This window comes from Sphaerodactylus townsendi, linkage group LG09 (assembly GCF_021028975.2).
Source record: "Sphaerodactylus townsendi isolate TG3544 linkage group LG09, MPM_Stown_v2.3, whole genome shotgun sequence".
In the NCBI taxonomy this organism is placed as follows: Eukaryota; Metazoa; Chordata; class Lepidosauria; order Squamata; family Sphaerodactylidae; genus Sphaerodactylus; species Sphaerodactylus townsendi.
The window spans coordinates 78,387,598-78,399,229 of record NC_059433.1 but is presented as its reverse complement, the minus strand read 5'-3'; positions in this window follow the sequence as shown (position 1 = coordinate 78,399,229).

The window sequence follows — 11,632 nt, the reverse complement described above, 5'->3', positions numbered from 1 at the left end:
GCTTGTGCAATGGACCCCCTCACCTTCCTAACAGATTAAGCACAGTCTGGCCAGGCTGGTCAGATTTCCTGCCTTTTCTCAGGGGCTGAGCTACTTCAGATGGTAGCCTGAGGTGATTGAAAGCACAATAGCTCAGTCCTCAGGAGCTCAGGAGCAGCAATGGCTTAGGAGGTTAAGAGCTCATGTATCTAATCTGGAGGAACCGGGTTTGATTCCCAGCTCTGCCGCCTGAGCTGTGGAGGCTTATCTGGGGAATTCAGATTAGCCCAGAGGTAGGGAACCTGCGGCTCTCCAGATGTTCAGGAACTACAATTCCCATCAGCCCCTACCAGCATGGCCAATTGGCCATGCTGACAGAGGCTGATGGGAATTGTAGTTCCTGAACATCTGGAGAGCCGCAGGTTCCCTACCCCTGTTCTAGTCTGAATAGCTGTGCCCCTTCAGCCCAGCATTGGATGATCTGTTCCACCAAGGAGAATTCAAAGAGTAGATTTTTTTTCCACTGGATCTGGGCATGGAGGATGAGAAAGCTTCCAAGAAGACTCCTTCCTCTGAAATTCAAAAGAAAAAAATGGAGAACTTGCAGGTGAAGTTCCACCAGCCTGGGGAATGAGGTAGGACAGTGGGACTGACGCTGAGTCTGGGTCGGGCACTCTGGGTCTATGGAGCATCCTTTGGCCCCAACAACCCCACTTCAGGGACCCACTTCAAGGAGCAACTGATGATCTCCAGGGGAAAGTGGGTAGCAAGTATTGGAACAACGACATAGAGAACAAGAGACTGGCAAAACTTGCAGGCACCATTAACAGCAGTGAGCCCCTCTGAGTCCAGATTGGGGATGTTTGGAGTCATCTCGCCCCTCTAAAGTTTGGGCCTTTTCCCCCCACAGATGGCTGAAGGGGGTGGGGCTCAGTAAGGCATGGGGATCGCAAATATGGTGGCCATGCCATTTCCCCTTGCTTCTTGCTTTTTTTTTTCCATTGCCATTTTCTAAATGAGCACAACAATGGCATTTCCCTGGGGTGCCCCAGGGCAGTTTACGGGACCACAGACATCTGCAACTGAGAGCTGGGAAGTGGAGAGAAGAGCCCCATCCCCCTGTAGGAAGGAGCACTCTCGGAGAAATAGTTGGGCTTGGGATTTGGCCTCCTTCACCAGATTGGAGCCCAAATAGAAAAGCTGTAGACTCATAAGGAGTTCTTGCTCTATTCATGAGTTTGGGGAGGATAGCAAAGAGAAGGGTGGAAATTCCTCTACGCTGTCTTACAGAAGGTCACCAATTAGGAGTTTTAAGAGGAGTTTTACTTCACACAAAGAGCAATAGGAAACAGACAACGATCACTCTGTGTCAATCAGATCTTTGACAGTGCAAGATTCAGAAAAGGAAGAGTTGGGGGAGGGGGGAAGCGTGTTGGGAGTTTTTCCAGAGACTTCTCAAAAACTGATGGCCAACGGCATTACCAACCAGATGAACCAGAAAAGCCTTGTTTCTCTGTCTCAGCCAAATCAGACAATGGAGGTTTTGAAAAGCCAACAAAACCTCCCCAGGGTGTTCTTTCCCTGAGTCCTTCGACAAAGTCCTAAAAGCCGACTGGGTCTCATCAGACAGCAGTTACTTTCGGGTGCTACTGCAGATAAATTATATATACTTATTCAAGAGACTATGCAGGATCTCAAAGGGCCACCGGTGCACGCTCTGGTAGTTGCACTGGTGGAGAGCCAGCATGGTGGGGTGTGGTGGAGAGCCAGCGTGGTGCACTCTAATCTGGAGGGCAAGGAAAAACCAGTGGAAAAACAGCTCAAGATAACAAGAAATAATCCAGACACTGTGCAGACAGCAAATGGCAGACATGATGGACTTGTATACAATTTTTGGTCTCCTAATCTCCACAGTTGACCTTGTTGTGTGGGCATGTCTCCATGTACATCCATTGCAAGGGATGGTTCTTCCTTATCAGAAGGACATTTGCCACACACACAAAAACTCCTGCCAAAATGTTAAAACTGTGTAGGGATGCACTGCTGACCCAGCAGCACCGTAAGTAGAGCGCTGGCACACCGGCGCTCCTACGGCCTTCTGGTCGCACCGCTCCCCCACCCCTCATCCCCCGATGAGTCACAGGTCATGAACTACCTGGCTCACAACCACCGGGTGTCCCGGACAAAGGGACAATGGTCTTGCCCCCAGGTGAGGATTAGGCCCAGACGCTGATGCTCCTCTCCGCACGTAGCAGCCAGGTGAGATCATGCATCACATGATGATCTCTCAGTCTCCCGCTCTCCCGCTCTCCCGGAATTCCCCCCGTTCCGCCCTTCTACACGCCCCCGCTAGAATCATAATAAAAGGTGCTAGGAACCAGCACGCGGCAGAGTCGCTAGGAACACGGACACCCGCGCTCCCGCTGCTGGCGCTCTCCACCAGATGAAACCTCCGCGTCTCGCCTCTTCCTTAGCGACGACCCTGCAGGGATGACTACAAAACTGACCATCTTGTTGAGATGGTGGACATGGAAGTCTCAACTGAGACAGGGAATTTCCTTTGTGCAAGGGTCACAGCTAGTTGTAACAATGGATGCCAGCTAAAAAGGATGGGGAGCTGCCAGGACCCAGTAGACCAGGAATCCTGGCCAGAAACAGAAAAAAAAGAACAGCACAAATTGTCTAGAGCTGAGAACCATTCAAAGGGGTCTCATGGTTTTTCAAGATAGGATCAAGGTTCATCATGTCAAGACAGACAATACCACTGCAAAAGCACATGTGAACAAAGAAGGGGGAACAAGAACACTTTCCTTATAAAAGGAGGCACAAATCCTTCTACAGTGGACAAAAATTTGGGTCAAGAGCCTGACTTTGCCTCCCTTAGAACCCATCAAAAAAAGCACAACTGAAGGTTCTCTCTCAGAAGGTGGCCTTTCTGGTAGTGATGACATTGGCCAGAAGGGTCCCTGAGCAGGGAGTTTTTCAATGAGAAACTCTGTGTGTTTCATAGAGACTCTGTGATCTTAAGAACAGACCTATCTTTCATTCCCAAAGTACAATCTACCTTTCACTCAGATCAACAGGTTATATTACTATCTTTTCGTCCAAAACTAGTTCATCCAAAGGAACAGGTTTGGCCTATGTTGGACGTACTTAGAGCTCTAAGGGCCTACATAGCCAGGACAAAGGTCTTAACGTCTGTCAGGTGTTCTGTTTGTTATTTATGGTCCTAATAACCTGGGTAAGAAGGCGTTGAAAGCATTGATCACAGAATGGGTAAAGCTATGCATAGCAAATAGATATGATAGTCAGGGTATACTAGCACCAGCATGCATAATGGCTCACTTTACTAGAATAGTGGTGGCAGCAGCGTTTTCCACAGGAGATTTGTAGAGTGGTGACATAGTTGTCCGTCACCTTCATGAGACATTACAGGCTGGACCAGCTAAAGTCCGTAAAGGCTTGTATACAAAAGAGGAGTCCTGCAGCCGATAGTTTCTTAGAACTACACAGGTATGGGTTCTCTCTCTCTCCCCCCCCCCACCCCCCCACCCCGGTTAAGCTTGGACATATTCATATAGCAAGCCTGGATCACTAAAGCCCTGCTGAAGCAGAATGATCCATTGGGCTTACTGTGAGGGTGTCTTCTCTTCAGTGGGGCGAAGTCATCCAGTTTCCACTACAATTACCAGGATTGGAAAGGAATAGAAACATAGGTGATATTGTGCAGCTTGGGGCTTTGGGATGACTGGAAGGGTCAACCTGCTGCCATCCAAGGGAGCATCTGCAAAATTTGCATAGCTCTCTGCCTGAAGCAACTAGGGCTGTGACCTAACCAGCCTTGACAACTTCACCCCACGGAAGAGAAGACACCCTTACAGCATCTGGTCATGACCTACCACCCTGGGTGGAAGGGGGAGGGGAGGGGGCCATCATCTGGTCATGGCCCACCCACTCTGGCAGGAAAGGGAGGGAGAGGAAGTCCAATAGGTCATTCTCAAGAGGTCCCCTGACCTTCTTTGGCTTTTAGGGGACCATAGCAAGAACAGAAGATGGGCTTTACTTATGGCTTGTTCAACCAAATTATACCTTTGCATCCTGTTGGCTAAATTAGTTGCACCTTAGTTAAAAATCTTAGAATTAAAATAAAACAGGTAAGATTAAAACAGGTAGAAAGGAGGATGGATATTATGAATAGGCCAGTTGCCCAGGGTACAAATCACAGGTGCTCCGAGAAAGAACTGAGAAACAGAGAACAACTTAACCCATTTTTAAAATCCTATGAGGCAAGGCATTTTCATTAACACCCATATTCTATGAAAACAAGCATACCCACGGAGGAATGTGAAAAAGTCATGTGGCTCTGGGCCTTGTATGGATCTTGAAAAAGTGCCTCAGTTACCTGTCTGTTCACTGCATGCAGTTGTCCAATTTCTGGACTCCTTCCCAAAGCAACCTTGGATACAAAATACCTCTTGCTGAAAAATCGGCTCAAATTACCCTAATGAATTCAATAGTGGCCAGACTTCAAAATCCTACCTCCAATTTATTGTCAAATGTTGCTGCTAAGCTGAGGCAGCGGAGAGAACAGAAGCAGGCATGAGACCCCAACGTCTTAATGTTGCTGTAAAAGCTGTTTAAAGAAGGCAGATTATGTTGTCTCAATGGCTTACTGAGCTTGAAATGGGTTTAGAAAATCTCGGGACCTCTGAGTCCTAAATTACAGCATCTGTCAGGCACAATCCCGGCTTGCAAAGATTGTCTGCTGTCTCCTGGGCAAAACGGAGCAGGAGAAGGGAAGGACAGTCTCCTGTCAGGCTTGGCCCTCTGATATCTGTAATTACTTAGGGTGGTTGAACAGGCTGACAGATACACTTAATGCAGAAACGCTGGAAGCATGTGTGCAGTATCGGCGGACTTAAAGAGGATCAAGCCTAATCAGCAAGGAAGCTCAAACTGTACGATTCCGTTTTTCATAAAAGCCTGATCAAAAACAGGACACGGTGCTCATTAGACCGTTTACACCGTCCTCCTGCCATTGAGGAACATTCAGTGCAGATCGGCAGGCCTTGATTTACACGAACACAGACAGAACTGGTATAATTTTCCGCTTATTCCCCTGCCCAAAGTGGCTTTTTCGTACCTACTTTCCAGACCCGTGGTAAGTCTGACAGATATGAATCCCCGTGGCTGTGCTACAAAGTGCCACGTGCCCGAGGACGAAGATTTAAAGGAGTGTAGTTTCCCGTCGACTGAAGGTTTTATTTAGCTATCTGCCATTGTGATTTACTTTGAACATGAAGGAGCAAAAACGCGGTGCCATCTTTCCCATATGCGTCTGAACTGACGCTTTAATTCACCAAGCTTTATTTTGTGGTGAGGGGCTCACTGCTCAGACTCCCAAGATCTCTTTTGATATATGAAGTAATTTTAAAGATGGCTTTCCCACATCGGCAAATGACACCCAGTTCGGAGTAATTATTGAGGCTATATAAGTATCAATAAAAACACCTTTGCTTTGCAGATTTCCTGCTCTGCACAGTCTTACACAGGCAGTCCAATATTTCTTGTAGATGACTGCCAGCAGCCTTGGTAAAGAAACAGGACTGATTAAATCAGGGGAACCCAACCTTTCTAAGCCTGCGATCTGCTAGAATTCTGACATAGGGTGGTAGAATTAAGCAGCATGGCTGCACTTGAAGTGAAGCTAACCTCAAAATAACTGCTGCAGGAGGTGCAAACAAACACAAAATATCAGGGAGTTCCTAGTTTTGCAGGACGCTGGGCAGAGAACCACAGTTCCCCCTCAACACCAACCCCCTCTCTTGTCCCATCTGCCTCCCCTCCCCCAACCAGTCAATCTGTCCTCACTTGCCTGCTTGCAAACTGTCCCTCCCTCCACCTGTGTTTGCCACACACATGCTCTGACCCTGATGGTTTTGGACAGTAGGGTGCTTGCCAAGCTAAGCTGTGATCGCTTACATGACCTTCCCTGGGAATGTTGGTCAGTATATGCATCCACAAATAGGAAAGGGAAGGATGTGTGCAGGAGGTGGCAGAGGGCCTGGGCCCAGGCAGAGGCCCCACCTCAGGGGATGCTACCACCAACCCTGGAGTGAGATTCTGCTTAACTCTGATAGGAGCTCTTCAGCATTTCAGGCAGAGGCTCTGTTTATACCCTGTTTCCCCGAATATAAGACATCCCCTGAAAATAAGACGTAGTAGAGGTTTTGCTGAAGTGCGAAATATAAGGCATCCCCCGAAAGTAAGACGTAGCAAAGTTTTTGTCTGGAAGCATGCCCGACGAACAGAACACAGAAAAATAAGACATCCCCTGAAAATAAGACATAGCACATCTTGGGGAGCAAAAATTAATATAAGACACTGTCTTATTTTTGGGGAAACACGGTATTAACCTGCAGATATGAGAGCTGAACCTCAGGGTGGAGATCTAAGAACCACAGGAAGGCTGTATTTATTTTGTCTCACTGCTCTTTTTGTCTCCAAGTAGAGGTGTAGTGTTATAGAAGAAGCGTCACCCTGACCTGGATAACTCCAGGCTATCCTGATCTTGTCAGATCTCAGAAACTAAGCAGGGTCAGACCTGGTGAGTAGTTGGATGGGAGATCTCCGTGGAATACCTGGGCAGCGAAGCAGAGGCGGGCAAAGGCAAAACCACCTCTGTCTCTTGCTGTGAAAACCCTATGAGGTCATCATGAGTCAGCTGTGACATAACAGCGCTGTCCCTCCAAAAAAAAGAGGGTCTGAGTACAGTGGTGGGATCCAAAAATTTTAATAACAGGTTCCGATGGTGGTGGGATTCAAATAGTGGCGCCGCCGCACACACGCACCTCCAGTCCCTATTGGGCAGGGACGTTGCTTTAGTAACCCCTTCTCGGCACTCAGAAAAAATTAGTAACCACTTCTAGAGAAGTGGTGAGAACTGGTTGGATCCCACCTCTGTCTGAGTAGGATTTGAGAGATTCCGGTTCGAATCCCTGTGCTATCATAGAAGCTCGCCGGGTGACCTTTTGCGAGTTATGCACTCTCAGCCTAAACCACCTTACAGTGTTTTTTGAGAGGAAAAAAATAGAATGGGAAACAATGTTGTAAACCAGTTTGGTTTCCACACTGGGGAGAAAAACAGGGTATAAATATCCTGTTAAAATAAAGCTGACATGAACCAATCTCCCTTCTCTACTTTTCTCTCAATGTAATTTCCCTGGTGTGTCATGCGTTCTTAGTTTGTAAGCTTGACGTTCGACAGGGTCTTTGTCTCAGAATGGATGTAAAGCTAGGGAGACAACTGTCTGACAAGTTGGAAATCGATACAATCAATTACTGCATTAAAATAGAGTTGTCCCTCCCCCCACAATCTTTTGAACTTGTGGGTGCTTCTGGAAATCTGTGGATGGGGAGTTGGTGCTGCCACAAAATGGCTGGGATGCAGAATTCAATCGCAGGATGTTAGGACGTTCTAAGAAGTCAAGCATTCCCCTACGATGGAGGCAGCTGTTTTTGGTTGGATTCTTTCTGCATTGGAAAGGCGAAGTCTCTTGGTTCTTCTGAACCACTCCTAATCCAGGGAGGTAGAAGACAGGAGTAACTCTTTGCTTTTGGGAATGAGAGACTTTGTTGAAGCAACTTATGGGCACCACAAAACTCATTGGTGGACACCAGTGAGTTTTGGTGGGACCCAGCAGTGTCACTAGAGTTCCCAATTGCTCATTAATAGTGGGCAATCACCTGGTGATTGCTTCTGCTACCTGCTGACATTCAGCGAGTTGCCAGGTGAAGTAGATCAGTAAAAGGAGCAATCGGCACCACCTATGCAGTGATGGCACTTCCGTAATTGATTCCCCACTCTGCCACCTGAACGGATCCTTATCCGGCGAACTGGATTTGTTTCCCCAGTCCCTCACATGAAGCCTGCTGGGTGACCTTGGGCTAGTCACAGTTCTCCCAGAACTCTCAGCTCCACCTTCTTCACAAGGTGTCTGTTGTGGAGAGAGGAAAAGAAAGGAGCTTGTAAGCCATCTTGATCCTCCTTAAAGGAGAGAAAGGTGGGTATAAATCTAAAATCTTCCAGTTTATGCAGAAATGCTGGCATCACACTGGGAGTCTCTAGCACAGGGGTAGGGAACCTGCGGCTCTCCAGATGTTCAGGAACTACAATTCCCATCAGCCTCTGTCAGCATGGCCAATTGGCCATGCTGGTAGGGGCTGATGGGAATTGTAGTTGGGGGTGGGGGGGGGGGGGGGGGGGGGGGGGGGGGGGTGGTGGGGGGGGGGGGTGGGGGGGGGGGGGGGTGGGGGGGGGGGGGGGTGGGGGGGGGGGGGGGTGTGTGGGGGGGGGGGGGGGGGGGGGGGGGGGGGGTGGGGGGGGGGGGGGGTGGGGGGGGGGGGGGGGGGGGGGGGGGGGGGGGGGGGGGGGGGGGGGGTGGGGGGGGGGGGGGGTGGGGGGGGGGGGGGGTGGGGGGGGGGGGGGGTGGGGGGGGGGGGGGGTGGGGGGGGGGGGGGGTGGGGGGGGGGGGGGGTGGGGGGGGGGGGGGGTGGGGGGGGGGGGGGGTGGGGGGGGGGGGGGGTGGGGGGGGGGGGGGGTGGGGGGGGGGGGGGGTGGGGGGGGGGGGGGGTGGGGGGGGGGGGGGGTGGGGGGGGGGGGGGGTGGGGGGGGGGGGGGGTGGGGGGGGGGGGGGGTGGGGGGGGGGGGGGGTGGGGGGGGGGGGGGGTGGGGGGGGGGGGGGGTGGGGGGGGGGGGGGGTGGGGGGGGGGGGGGGTGGGGGGGGGGGGGGGTGGGGGGGGGGGGGGGTGGGGGGGGGGGGGGGTGGGGGGGGGGGGGGGTGGGGGGGGGGGGGGGTGGGGGGGGGGGGGGGTGGGGGGGGGGGGGGGTGGGGGGGGGGGGGGGTGGGGGGGGGGGGGGGTGGGGGGGGGGGGGGGTGGGGGGGGGGGGGGGTGGGGGGGGGGGGGGGTGGGGGGGGGGGGGGGTGGGGGGGGGGGGGGGTGGGGGGGGGGGGGGGTGGGGGGGGGGGGGGGTGGGGGGGGGGGGGGGTGGGGGGGGGGGGGGGTGGGGGGGGGGGGGGGTGGGGGGGGGGGGGGGTGGGGGGGGGGGGGGGTGGGGGGGGGGGGGGGTGGGGGGGGGGGGGGGTGGGGGGGGGGGGGGGTGGGGGGGGGGGGGGGTGGGGGGGGGGGGGGGTGGGGGGGGGGGGGGGTGGGGGGGGGGGGGGGTGGGGGGGGGGGGGGGTGGGGGGGGGGGGGGGTGGGGGGGGGGGGGGGTGGGGGGGGGGGGGGGTGGGGGGGGGGGGGGGTGGGGGGGGGGGGGGGTGGGGGGGGGGGGGGGTGGGGGGGGGGGGGGGTGGGGGGGGGGGGGGGTGGGGGGGGGGGGGGGTGGGGGGGGGGGGGGGTGGGGGGGGGGGGGGGTGGGGGGGGGGGGGGGTGGGGGGGGGGGGGGGTGGGGGGGGGGGGGGGTGGGGGGGGGGGGGGGTGGGGGGGGGGGGGGGTGGGGGGGGGGGGGGGTGGGGGGGGGGGGGGGTGGGGGGGGGGGGGGGTGGGGGGGGGGGGGGGTGGGGGGGGGGGGGGGTGGGGGGGGGGGGGGGTGGGGGGGGGGGGGGGTGGGGGGGGGGGGGGGTGGGGGGGGGGGGGGGTGGGGGGGGGGGGGGGTGGGGGGGGGGGGGGGTGGGGGGGGGGGGGGGTGGGGGGGGGGGGGGGTGGGGGGGGGGGGGGGTGGGGGGGGGGGGGGGTGGGGGGGGGGGGGGGTGGGGGGGGGGGGGGGTGGGGGGGGGGGGGGGTGGGGGGGGGGGGGGGTGGGGGGGGGGGGGGGTGGGGGGGGGGGGGGGTGGGGGGGGGGGGGGGTGGGGGGGGGGGGGGGTGGGGGGGGGGGGGGGTGGGGGGGGGGGGGGGTGGGGGGGGGGGGGGGTGGGGGGGGGGGGGGGTGGGGGGGGGGGGGGGTGGGGGGGGGGGGGGGTGGGGGGGGGGGGGGGTGGGGGGGGGGGGGGGTGGGGGGGGGGGGGGGTGGGGGGGGGGGGGGGTGGGGGGGGGGGGGGGTGGGGGGGGGGGGGGGTGGGGGGGGGGGGGGGTGGGGGGGGGGGGGGGTGGGGGGGGGGGGGGGTGGGGGGGGGGGGGGGTGGGGGGGGGGGGGGGTGGGGGGGGGGGGGGGTGGGGGGGGGGGGGGGTGGGGGGGGGGGGGGGTGGGGGGGGGGGGGGGTGGGGGGGGGGGGGGGTGGGGGGGGGGGGGGGTGGGGGGGGGGGGGGGTGGGGGGGGGGGGGGGTGGGGGGGGGGGGGGGTGGGGGGGGGGGGGGGTGGGGGGGGGGGGGGGTGGGGGGGGGGGGGGGTGGGGGGGGGGGGGGGTGGGGGGGGGGGGGGGTGGGGGGGGGGGGGGGTGGGGGGGGGGGGGGGTGGGGGGGGGGGGGGGTGGGGGGGGGGGGGGGTGGGGGGGGGGGGGGGTGGGGGGGGGGGGGGGTGGGGGGGGGGGGGGGTGGGGGGGGGGGGGGGTGGGGGGGGGGGGGGGTGGGGGGGGGGGGGGGTGGGGGGGGGGGGGGGTGGGGGGGGGGGGGGGTGGGGGGGGGGGGGGGTGGGGGGGGGGGGGGGTGGGGGGGGGGGGGGGTGGGGGGGGGGGGGGGTGGGGGGGGGGGGGGGTGGGGGGGGGGGGGGGTGGGGGGGGGGGGGGGTGGGGGGGGGGGGGGGTGGGGGGGGGGGGGGGTGGGGGGGGGGGGGGGTGGGGGGGGGGGGGGGTGGGGGGGGGGGGGGGTGGGGGGGGGGGGGGGTGGGGGGGGGGGGGGGTGGGGGGGGGGGGGGGTGGGGGGGGGGGGGGGTGGGGGGGGGGGGGGGTGGGGGGGGGGGGGGGTGGGGGGGGGGGGGGGTGGGGGGGGGGGGGGGTGGGGGGGGGGGGGGGTGGGGGGGGGGGGGGGTGGGGGGGGGGGGGGGTGGGGGGGGGGGGGGGTGGGGGGGGGGGGGGGTGGGGGGGGGGGGGGGTGGGGGGGGGGGGGGGTGGGGGGGGGGGGGGGTGGGGGGGGGGGGGGGTGGGGGGGGGGGGGGGTGGGGGGGGGGGGGGGTGGGGGGGGGGGGGGGTGGGGGGGGGGGGGGGTGGGGGGGGGGGGGGGTGGGGGGGGGGGGGGGTGGGGGGGGGGGGGGGTGGGGGGGGGGGGGGGTGGGGGGGGGGGGGGGTGGGGGGGGGGGGGGGTGGGGGGGGGGGGGGGTGGGGGGGGGGGGGGGTGGGGGGGGGGGGGGGTGGGGGGGGGGGGGGGTGGGGGGGGGGGGGGGTGGGGGGGGGGGGGGGTGGGGGGGGGGGGGGGTGGGGGGGGGGGGGGGTGGGGGGGGGGGGGGGTGGGGGGGGGGGGGGGTGGGGGGGGGGGGGGGTGGGGGGGGGGGGGGGTGGGGGGGGGGGGGGGTGGGGGGGGGGGGGGGTGGGGGGGGGGGGGGGTGGGGGGGGGGGGGGGTGGGGGGGGGGGGGGGTGGGGGGGGGGGGGGGTGGGGGGGGGGGGGGGTGGGGGGGGGGGGGGGTGGGGGGGGGGGGGGGTGGGGGGGGGGGGGGGTGGGGGGGGGGGGGGGTGGGGGGGGGGGGGGGTGGGGGGGGGGGGGGGTGGGGGGGGGGGGGGGTGGGGGGGGGGGGGGGTGGGGGGGGGGGGGGGTGGGGGGGGGGGGGGGTGGGGGGGGGGG